The sequence below is a fragment of the Aythya ferina genome (genome assembly GCF_964211825.1).
Source record: "Aythya ferina genome assembly, chromosome: 7".
Classification (NCBI taxonomy): Eukaryota; Metazoa; Chordata; class Aves; order Anseriformes; family Anatidae; genus Aythya; species Aythya ferina.
Genome location: NC_140302.1, coordinates 8355274 through 8367852, shown reverse-complemented (window position 1 = coordinate 8367852; position 12579 = coordinate 8355274).

Below are 12579 nucleotides of genomic sequence, written 5' to 3'. Positions count from 1 at the left end.
TGTGAACTCCTTTAAGATTAAACTTCAAATAATTAAAAGTATATGGCTATTGCCTCAAGATTTAACTTGTGTGAGCTTTTCAAATAATAGATTATATAGAATCAGAAATTAAGCAGGAAAAAAAAATCTAGTTGCTTACCTCAAGAGACATTTGAATTAGTGACACTCATTTAATTTTCATTACAGAACCTCTCAGGCTATTTAACGAGCTGTAGGAGCCCCAGCCTACCACAGTTGGTGAAAAAAGCAGCATCACAGCAAGGCAGATGGGGTTAAAAATCTCTCCAGACAGAAAAAAAGGGCTCTTGAACCAGCCTCCCTACTCGGTAAAAAACAGCTTTGTGAACGACTGGGCAACTTTTGGGCCCTATTATATACCCTACAGCATTAAAGAGAATATTTTTATTTGTGGGTGTTCTCATTCTGCTTACAGGATCCGAGACTTTTGTTTCTCTCCTTACTGGGAGGGACAGAAGCAAGTTATTCACTGGGTATCTGCCCTAATGCACACAGAATGGGGATTATTCAGCACTCCCTTGGAAAGTTTATAATACCCTGACACTCTGATCTCAGAGAAGCAATAAATCTCTAGACAAACAGCTCTCTGAAGAGCCCATTGTGCAACCTACTGTTCCACTAACAGGACCCACAGAGAGGAAAATCTATATATAACTCCACCAAACAAGCCCTGCGAGCAACTGTCTGCAAAGTGTTTGCTACAGATAGCTTCCCACTCAATCAAAAATACCATCCTAGCATAACCCAAGAAATTACCCAAAAGTGTCAATACTCACTCGAATGCCTGTGTGCCCAGCATGACCACTGGTTTCCTCGACACCCACCTCATCACGCCTAGCATAACAGATTTAACAGCAACAAAGTATTTTGTCACTCAGTCCTTGCCCATCTGCAGGGTCACAGAGGTGGAAATTAAAACAGGTCACATCCTTGCTTGTAGGATGGTACCAACCTTAAAAGTACTGCAGCCTTCAGTCAAGTGTTGTGGAAGAAGGGTGTTCCCTGTAAGTACACTCCCACATGGAAGATATCAAGGGGGGTCACCACCCCTGATTTTGGATGACTATATAGCCTGACATCCTTGCACAACCTCCCTCACCTTGCTGATATCTAGCAGCAGAAGCTTTGTCCAAACTGACACTGCATCCTCAGGAGAACGAGTGCAAAGATCAGTCGCAGCATTACTAGTGATGCCATTCCTTCAGCTGCTACCCCCTGCTCTGTGCTGTACATTTGGGAAAGCAGAAGCCAAAGGTAGAGGAAGCAGGAAGGATGGCCAGGCTCAAACTTGAGTGCCATGGAAGCCGAGCTCTCCTGCGTATCAGGCTATATGAGCCCTAAAATTCTCAAACTACTCCACTATCACACTCTGTTTTCTGTTTCATTTGCTTTCATAACATTAGGGAACCTGCAGACAAAGACTTCAACTTCAGTGGCTTGCTTCAACTTGAGCAGCTTGCTCAGTTTCACAGGTGATGAAGGCAAAGTTGTATGCCCCATTTCATGGCTTCTCCAGGTTTGGTCAGATGACAACCAGCCTGAGGCAGAGCAGTGTAAGAACAGCCTTGGCAGTGTGGTTTGGGGTTCGCTGCTCGTCTGCAAACAGTGAGGGAGAGGTTGCATGGAAGACAAACATTGTAAGGACAACTCTCAGGAGGGAGCCCACAGGGGAAATCAGTGCAGAAACACCTAAGAACAGCAGACCCGGGTTCACCAGCTTTTGATCCAAGAACAAATACAGACAACAGAGCCTCAAGGGAGGCTGTCACCCCAGCTACTGGAGTGTCGCTCAGCCACTGGGATTCTAACAAATTATGCTCATCAAAATTTTCAAAATTCAACCTTCCACAAATTAATTCTCATAATACCTTTGGCATCAGCCCCATGATCTGTCTTACCCACAAAGATACCAGTTCTGATACAGAACTGCCCCAACAAGCAGTTCCTGCTTATCTACCTCACCTTTCACGCATGATTTTTCATAAGCAATTTTTTTAAAATCCTGTGTATAACTCAAGACTGAATCTGCAGCCCTAAAATGTCACTCATGAGATGTTAAATGAGAAACTATCAAAGCAAAGCACAGCACCGTGTGTTGGTAGCTTGACCATCCATGCAGACTGGAAGGGCACTGGCTGCTGGCATAAGCAATTAGGCCTTTTAATAAGAGCAGGAAATGTTTTTCCTCTTGTTCTATAATTCAAAAACAGGATCATCCCCAGCTTTTGGGAGAGAAACAAAAGATCCAGAAGTTATAACAAACCTGCCACAGAAACTTCCAGCCTTAGCAACACCCACTACTGTTGGGGATGGTTACAGATAGCCAGAAATCCTATGTTCAGAAGCAGTTTGCCAAAGATTTCACAATGGGAGTAAGGAGCCCAAACCAGAAAAAAGTTTTGCACCAGCACAGGACTTTGCATCTTTAGAACACCATAAAACAGTCAAAAAAAAAAAAAAAAAGAAAAAGAAAAAAAGAAAGCAAAAAGTCAAGGCTCTCATTTTGAAGGAAGAAAGGAGAGAGTTGGAGGGGAAAAAAGTTTATCATAGCAATTGATGTCTTCCTATTATCCAGGCAGCAGATGTATTAAACTTTAGCTTAAGCTGTCAAACATCTTTGCATCCTTCTGTACCACACCACCACATCACAGAACAAGGGTGAAGAGAGCTTTTAACATGGGACCATCTTTACACCTCTCCTCCTCTAGTGAGAATTTCACAGCCACCTTGGTGCTCTGTGCAGCTCCCATTGACTGGCATGCATGCTGCCCCTTCTCCATCCACACACCTCTCATGGCGCTTCAGAACTCATGCAAAACAACCTGGATCTGTGATTTCCAGGACGTTTTTTTAGAAACTGCTCCTTGGTGCCACAACTGCTAATGCTCATCATCATGGTCTCATTTTCTTACATGCTCTCCAGTCTACAACTGACAGCTCTGAAGGTTCACAGTTGGTCCAGCCATTGGGATGATGTCCTCACACAATAAGCCAACATGCAACAAATCCCATAATCATTAGGGAAAGGGTGAACATTCTGCAATTACACATCAGCTTCTTCTGCCCTCCTTTTTTGAGCAAATACAAACATTAGTCACATCCTTCCAGCACCACTCAATGCCCAGTTCTCTAAACTACATTCTGACCGGGCTCCTTGATTTTTCTCACTGGCTTCTTTATTTCTACTTTTCTTTTTTTCCTTTGCCTGTCTTCACAATCCAACAATGCTTTAGAGATTTCTCTACCAGCCCTGCAGAGGCAAGAGCAGCTCTCAGCTGCATTTTTCAGGCTGACCGCATGCTCTCTTTGCATTTGTATGGCATGGCTACAACAGCAATGTGTGAAGCAATCAAGAAAGCAGTTCAGATGGAAGATTTCACTTCAAGGAGCTGGCAACTCAAAACACACTGAAAACCCAAAGCATCATCCGGCAGGGTGGGTGTGTGGGCCCAAACCACAGTCTGAACAGCTCCATATCTCAGTGTGGATGTCAGGCCATGTGTGCAGCATCACCTCATGAGATAGCATGGAGATGTCCAAGCAAAGGTGACTTGCACAGCAGGGGAGCCAGTGTTCATCACAGCCTGGGAGCCTGACACTCTGAAAAAGAAGGGGTATTTGTCAGCATAATGACATCAGGAATAGCCAGCAATTTCTGTCCCACCAATTTTCCACAGTTGGTTGGGGCAGTTTGTAGATCCAATCACTGAAGAATTCAGCTAAGGCAAATCTTTGACACTGCAGTTTGTTCTGCTTGTAAAAGTGCACTGTTTTCCTTGCACTCACCTTGAATAATGATATAGTAACAATTGACTTTACAAAACAAATTGACTTATCGAAGCAAAAGGTAAGGGTCTTTATCATTTTTGTGATATGTCATATTGCAGTAAAGATATTTATTTATTGTGTGTAATTTTCTGCTATAGACCCATCGCCTTTGCCCTGTGTGATTTCTTGTCCCTATCACAGACTTTGCCCATATCCCTATGTTGTTGCCTTTACAATACTGGAATAAAGATCTCAATTCCCAAAATGACACCAAAGGCCCATTTGCACAGACTCCTTTTTCATACAGACTGCTGTAATCTGTGCACCCAGGTGAGGAGATTTAAATCCACAGATGTCTTCTTCCAAAAGCAGGTTAGCACAGAAAAAGGTGTAAGATAGCCAGCCTGATATCTTCATGGATAAAACTGTCAATAATGCAGTCACAACAGAAGGAGAGTCAGACAGAGATTAAGGACAAGCCAAAGAAATGCAACCTTTGTAGGGCCGGTAATGTTACACATGGACAAGCACGGGCAAGTAGCAAAGTCAACTCCTATCACAACATTTTGAGGTCTAAGTTCATCCTAATCCTCTTGCAGAGGAAGCAGCATTGCAAGATAGCAGCTCTGACCCATCACTCCTCTCCTTCTCCAAACTCTACTTAGGAAGACAAGCTCTACAGCTCCAAACACTTTTTCAAGCAGCCCAAGATAAATACACAGTGAGCAACCCCATGATCTTCGCTGGCTTCATTGTTCACCCATTTTTGTTCATCTTCACTCTTGTGTGGGGACAGATGGTTTAGGATTTGCAACGCATCACTGGATTTTAACTTTTCGTCATGCTTTTACTCTAGTAAAAAGCTAAACTATGACATTTTCTAGTGTAGTTTGCCACATGGGTTACCAGGCAGGTTCTCTAGCCAAGACAGACATACATTACCAGCAACTAAGATAAATGACCATGCCTATAGAAAAACATCTTAAGGAAAACTTTTAATGTATTCTTTTGTGAGACTTCAGGTTTGGTGAACTTGATCTCAAGTTTGTAATTTTTAGAGTTATTTAGAGAAGCCTTTTTTACCACTCTCCTAGAAAAGCCATTGTTAATAAGAGGAGATGATAAGCTTTGTTAAAGATTATTAGGTTGTCATTATTTACTAGCTGTGAAATGTTTTGGGAGCTTTATCCAAGCATTTCATTATTTATTTATTTTCTATATAAGCAGTGTCTTTGAAAATGCATATTGCATACAAGGAAATACTAGAAAAGAATGTCTCTTTATTTCTTAGCTATTTCTTTCCATTTCAAGTCACTAAGAAAACACCTAAGTCCACACTGCCAACTGTGCTCCAGGAATCCCTTGGCAAAGAAACAGCAAGTAATATTTCATCCCATGAACCTCAAACATAAATTGAATTATTGGAACAAAGGGAAAATGGGCACACAGCAATGAGAACAAGCACATCTTCAGCAACCCAGCAGAGATGACCAAACAACCATGTTGTTCCTGGCAGCTCTCCCCTGGCAGAAAAGGCACACTGAATGCTTTGTTTTGTAGTGGCTGGGCCCAACAGAACTGATATTATACCAGGAAATTTCATAATAGGCTGCAGCTATGTCCGGAGCACACCGTTGCCCATTAGCTCACCCAGAGCAGTTCAGTGGTTCGCATCAGCACAATTCCCTAAAAAGTGTACTGGGTTGGTGGAAGGCTACTGTATTTGTCCTGTCCAGGATGGCACTACATTGAGCAAATACCTCCTCAAGGTGTGCTCCAGTGATCCACTCTCCTGTGCTCACAGATAGCTAAAAAGTGTACTGGGTTGGTGGAAGGCTACTGTATTTGTCCTGTCCAGGATGGCACTACATTGAGCAAATACCTCCTCAAGGTGTGCTCCAGCGATCCACTCTCCTGTGCTCACAGATAGCAAGGCACTAAGCAAAAATGATGAGGCATGTTCTGCTTGCTGAAGAGACTGAGAGACAAGGCTTCAGCAGAGCACCTTGCCTGGAGTCACACTGCTGAAACAGCCACTCGTTCCCTATTGTCAGTATAAAGTAGGTAGATGGAGAAAGAAGAGAGCTTTGTGTATTTGTTTGCTCTGCTTTGTTGCGATAACATGACCTCTGCTGCATCCTGAATCTTTCCACCTTGATTTCAGCAGGCTCCTGCGCAGCCATTGGTTCAAGCCTCAGCCCTTCTCCATCCAAGGCAAAGGGAAGCAATGCAGACCAGTGGACACTTCCATTCTCCCCTGCACAAAGGTAGCTCAGCATTCATGAAGCACCTACACCCAAGTAACCACTCTACCACTGTGCTTCCCAGCCCTGAAGGAAAACTTTTACCTCAGGTCCTATGATGAAATCTGGTTTGAATGAGCAGATGCAACACCTTTGGGAAAAACAAAACAAAACAAAACAAAACAAAAACAAAACAACAAAAAGCAAGCAAACAAAAACAACAAAAATAGAAAAACAAAGAACCACAACCTAACACAGGGAGAAGGGACTTTAACTTACCTAGATTTACCACCTCTTCCCTGACTGACCAGGCACATGGGATCAGGACAGTCATGTTACACTGTTAGTTCATTACCGATATTCCATTCATTACCAATTTTCATTACTTCTTTTTTCTTTTTTTTTTTAACATTCACTACCAATTTTCCATGGAGAGGTTTCACAAGCAGAAAGCACACGCACTAGCCAGAGATGGAGAAAGGGGAAAGTAGAGATCTGCTGCAGGGTGACATGTGAGCATCCATCTCACCTGACTTCAGCTCCAGGAACATGGCGAAGGGGGAAAGGGGACACCTGCTGATATTAGCTCTTTGGGAGCTAGATAATCCCTGGAGAGCTTCCAGGCTGGGGGATCCACATCATAGCCTGCTCTGGCTCCAGAGGAAAGACTTGTCACTCTGCACCACACCAAGACCTCCAAGGGCTGGAGAAGAGCCCTGTACTTCTGGGTTATGTGAAGAGAAATCTGAACCCCAAAGGCATTCTTGTGAAGCCAGTCCTCAGCAGGACTTTGCATATGCTTCATGCTTGAGAGGTCTGGAGGCACATGGCCCCAGGCACTGGGTTTTATACAGCAGCACTGGATCATCAGAGCAGTGGCTCTGCAGGTAGAGATGTTTCCAGGCACACAGAACATAGGCAGTAATTCTACATATTATAAACAAATCTGTTATACACAAACCCATGCACAAGAAGTGATCTGTCACACCTGTCAAGAGTGTTCTCCAGCACCAGATGGGAGCCAATGCACAAAACCTCTGCAGAAAACAGCCCTCAACTACACCAGTAAATAAAAAAAACTCAATTGCATAATGATTAACCTTCCCAAGAGGGAAATGAAGGGAAATCACATTGCAAGACCTCATCTAGAAAACACAGTACAATTGTGATCATTCATGTTCTAAACAGCTGAGGTGAAACGAGAGCCTATACACAGAAGAAATAAGTCAGGTGAGAAGGAGAGTCAGGGGGAGATTAGGAGAGACATCTTAACAGATCTGGCAAAGCAAACACTGGAATGAGATGCAGGCACCGTCTCTGAAGATACCAAGCAGGTGTATATGTTGGAAGACAGAATTAGGACACAAAAGCCACATATATAGTTAGGCTGGAAATCAAGAGAAAAGGAATTACAAATCTGTCTTTTGGCAGTTATACCAGGAAGCAACAGCCTAGGTATTTTTTGAAAATTATAGGTGGATAGGGTTGTGAAAGACATGCTGTAAAAATGGTAGCTGTGGAGGACACGTGTCAGCCTATGATATTTCCTCCTCTGCGCTGTCAGCGGAGTCGTGGGGTGTCCCTGAGAACAGCACACTATCCCCCTGACCTGAGCCACTACACATTTCTGTACGCTGAGCAGTAGTGCTTCATATGCATTAAATAAACCGCACCTAATTAAAAGCAGTACAATAAAAGAGCACAGCTGACTGGTTGGAGAGGACTAAGAACCAGTCATTTATCTGTGCTTCGGCCAAAGGTATCTAGCATTAGAGGAGACATGAATTACAGATATGGCTGCTGGACTTTAAATTGCCAGAAAAATATCAGAATAATCGATTAAACTCTTGGTAAGCATGATGGAGCCAACACTCAGATGAGTTAACAGCTTGCAGCTGCTGCCCAACACAAATCACAGTGCAAACAAACTGTACGGCAGAGATGAAACCTGTGGATGCAATATGATAAAGGCTAGAAAAGCCTTGTGATGCTCTCAGAAAGCATGGTGAGTGATGCCTACACCAAGGCAAAGAAACCATAGATACAGAACTTGTTGGAAAAGCAGACTTAGAGGGCAGTTCACTCTCTGACTGGAAAAAGGTATCCAACAGAGCCCTACCAGGGTCAGATCTGAGCCTAGTACGGCTCAATCCCTTCCTCAGACACATAGAATCACAGAATTTCTAGGTTGGAAGAGACCTCAAGATCATCGAGTCCAACCTCTGACCTAACGCTAGCAGTCCCCACTAAACCATATCCCTAAGCTCTACATCTAAACGTCTTTTAAAGACTTCCAGGGATGGTGACTCCACCACTTCCCTGGGCAGCCTGTTCCAATGCCTCACAACCCTTTCAGTAAAGAAGTTCTTCCTAACATCTAACCTAAAACTCCCCTGGCTCAACTTAAGCCCATTCCCCCTCGTCCTGTCACCAGGCACGTGGGAGAACAGACCAACCCCCACCTCGCTACAGCCTCCCTTGAGGTACCTATAGAGAGCGATAAGGTCGCCCCTGAGCCTCCTCTTCTCCAGGCTGAACAAGCCCAGCTCCCTCAGCCGTTCCTCGTAGGACTTGTTCTCCAGGCCCCTCACCAGCTTCGTCGCCCTTCTCTGGACCCGCTCAAGCACCTCGATGTCCTTCTTGTAGCGAGGGGAAGTGCTTACTGCATTGGCAGCTGGCACTGCTTAACAGATGTGCTGAGGAGTCGATGAGAGTACCAAACGCCCTGGAGAAACTGTCAACAAGGTAGAAGATGCAATTCAAGAGGGCAGGGGGATGGAGGAGAGGACCTCTTAAAATGCCTTTCTGCCTTATTTTCCTATCATGATGTGCTTTGAAGCCATGGAACTGATTGTTTCAGAATATTCCCTCTGCCATTCACCTCTCATAAATTTACTCTAATAAACCGATTATTCATGAAAAAAATATCATGACTAAAAATACAGGTTAATGAAACTTCACAAATGTTAAATATGAAACTTTTTCATTTTTTACAGGTATTTTTACATAGCCAAAGAGTGAGCAGTAAATTGCCTCGAATAGCAGGAAGGAATACATTATACAGAGGATACTGTTTTCTTTGAGAAACAACCATAGAACATTGATTAACAATACTTTTAAACACTGTTAGGACTAACCCAGTAGGAAATACTTTTGACACTTTCAAAGGTGGAAAAAAAAAATCAGTTCAGCTCTTCCTGTTGGTTAAAGCCAAGCACAGGGTATTCCCTGGGTTAATGTCATTAAACCCTTTAAAACCTGAGCTGTTCCTTGCCATTTGGGCTTGATTGCTAGTGAATGGCCATCACACAGAGGGACTCACTCCTACCAAAAGGCACTGGAGGTATCAGTCCTCAGCTGTCCTACCCCAGTGTAAGGGGGAATACAAGGGCTTTTCCCTCTTCATGCATGGATGTGAGTGCCATGATCTGCTCAGACCCCCAGCATCATGCCAATTTCTCAACTGAGTCAGGAAGAATTTGCTTTCCTTCCATCAGGTTACTTTGAGAGAAGCTTGTCTTGTTTATTTAAAGCTATAGACTGAGAAAAAGTCAACAGGCATGTGGATCCAGCCAGTATGGACTACTGGCTTTCCAAAGGCTTTCAACAAGTTCCTTACTAAAGTCTGCCAGGGAAACTGAGTATCTACATGTTGGGATAGAAGGTTCTGGTGAGGCTGAATGATGAGTTAAGAGGGAGCAAGCAGAGGGCCGAAGCGGTTGGTTTGTGAAATGTAGTCCTGCGGGATCTAATTTGCAGGATTTCATGGTTGGACTTGATGATCTTGGAGGTCTTTTTCAACCTAAGTGATTATTTTCTGGGAACTACAGGCCAGTCAGTCTCATCTCTGTGCCTGGCAAGATCATGGAGCAGATCCTCCTGGAAACTCTGCTCATGGAAAATAAGGAGGTGACTGGTGACAGCTAGCATGGCTTCACTACAGGCAAATAGTGCCCAACAAATCTGGTGGCTTTCTACAGCGGGGTTACAGCATTGTCCCCCTGTGCTCTGCTCTCATGAGACCCCACCTGGGGCCCTGCACCCAGCCCTGGGGCCCCGAAGAAGGACATGGAAATACTAGAACAAATCCAGAGGAGGACCACAAAGATAATCAAGGAGCTGAAGCACCTCTCCTACAAAGACAGGCTGAAAGAGCTGGGGGTTGTTCAGCGTGGAGAAGATGGGGCTGGGGGCGGCCTTAGCTGGTGCTAAATGTAACCTATGCCTATGGCCGGGAATTGGAAGGAGATGGGCTTTAAGGTCCCTTCCAACCCAAACCACTGTATGATCCCTGCTGGGCCTTCTGGGTCCATAAACAGCCTAGAAAAACGAAAATTGGACAAAACTTACTGATGATTCAAAGTCATTCCAGAAGAGAAGAAACTGCAAAAGCACCTAAAAAGACACATAGCAAGGAAGTATTGAAACTTAGAACAAGACTTGATTTGTTCCTGGGAACAGAAGACTGAAGTATGGCAGGTGGTGGAAACCACCATGAAACACTCTGAGCTGATAGTCACAACCCAGGAGTGACATGGAAGTAACAGGCAAGATCTCCACACACACTGACCCACTGCTGAAAGAAACAAAGCACTTTTGGCAGGGGGAAGCCTAGAAAGCTAACAGGAATCATTAGTTTGCTCCTCTTGAAGTCCATGGTGCACCTTCACCTTGAATGCTGACAGGAAGTCTGGTACAGTAAGCTTATGAAGGCACAGGATAAAAAGAAGCCAGAAGTACAAATAACAATGAAAATGATGAGAAGAACAGAATGATTTCAGCACAAGGACCAACTAAGCATGATGAGCCTCTGCACTGTAAAAGCAGAAGTCTGAAGTATGCTATAGTAGCCTGTAGTCCATGGGCGGAACACGAAGAGATCAAGTGTTTTAACTTCTTTCCCAATACAGATGCTCCAAGGACTCTGATGAACTGCTGGTATTCAGGACAACACAATACTGAAACAAGATCTGTATCACACAGAACAATTTAACAACTGCAAGAATACATGCCAAGCACTGATGCTTGCATAATTTCTGACATACTCAATTAACGTCGTTAACTTTGTTAATTGAGCATGTCTTCTGAGCTGTTACCTTTTTCAATCAAGGTTGCTGCAGACTGAATTTCCAGTTTAGCAAGTGCCATGTTCAAATGCAATGATAGGAGCTGGCCCTTCACAAAGCCACAGCACCCAACACTTCCCATTGCAAGGCCATCTAAGACTTTGGGTTCAGAAAGCAATAGGAGAACTTTGTAGAAGAAAAAATAATTAAAAGCTATAAAAAAGCTAATGCAAAAAATCCTAGCCCTTCAATAATAATCCCTTGCTTGAAGACCAATTACTTGATTTTATTAAATAGCCATATAGTAAGAGCTGTGCACAAACTGTTCAGCAGTATCTCAGAAAAATAACACTTGCTGCAAACCCTTTCTGAAAAGAACTTTGTTAAGAAAAAAATCCCCCACTGTAAAGACCACATGCCATCAGCTCAAACCTCCTTTTTTCCTCTGTCTCCCAGTACAAACCTCCTTACTGAACTAACTTGAAAAAAAAACCTAAATGCAAGCTAATCTCTGTACAAATCTTCCTTTTCCAGTTACGGAAGCAAACAAGAGGGAAGGGGAGGGGGGGGAAGCCATACGCCTTTACAAACATCCGCTGCTATCAGATCTGGAAGCAGAACTCAGCTCTGACCTGGCAGGTATTCCAGACAATGAAAACGCCTCTTCAAAAACTATCAGAATATACACAAATCAGAAATCAATTTTTCTGCATACTAGACCACAAAGTCAGGCAGAACATGTGTGCTACCGGTGCATGGGGGGACCACATCTCCCTTTTTTTCTTGCTGCAGTACAAAGGGGTTCCAGTTCCCATTTGTCAAGGGAACATAAAAACCAGGCAGGACTTTTACAGTGAAACCCACTTCTACAACATGCAAGAAAAGCGTGGCCTCACCAGCACATGGTGACACAGGTAACAAAAGCTTGGCTGGCCTCAATATGACAAATTCACAAGAAGAAGAAGGGTGGGAGGAAAAAAAATCTCCCTAAAATCATGAAGTTATGATCTCTCACTGGACAGTTACTGTCACCATACGCTTTACCAGTACACACTGTTTGCATTTGTACATGTATATAGTTCCTTTTTTTTTTGTCCATACCTGGCTACCCTTTGCTGAGGCAAGAAGAAAAGAGAGACCCTCACTCCAGTCCACTAGGGTCAGGCTGGTCCCATTTCAAGACTGAGCATCAGGAGGCATAACCTGTAACTTCAAGCCCAAGAAAGCAAGTATTCAACAACTGGCAGGAAAACTATTCTTTCTGTCATACCAGGAACTACAAACTAGCAGTAGATTATACTAACTCTTTGAAAAGTTAGGCAATTAACAAAATGAATGTTTAGTGCATAATAAATCTTTTTTTTTTTTTTTTTTTTTTTAATAAAAGACAGTCTGTAGGGGGGTGTTTCTGATTTTCTTTTCTGAAAAGCAAGTCAGACATGTTTAGAGTCACTTTATATCTGTTCCTATGACTATACAGGTAT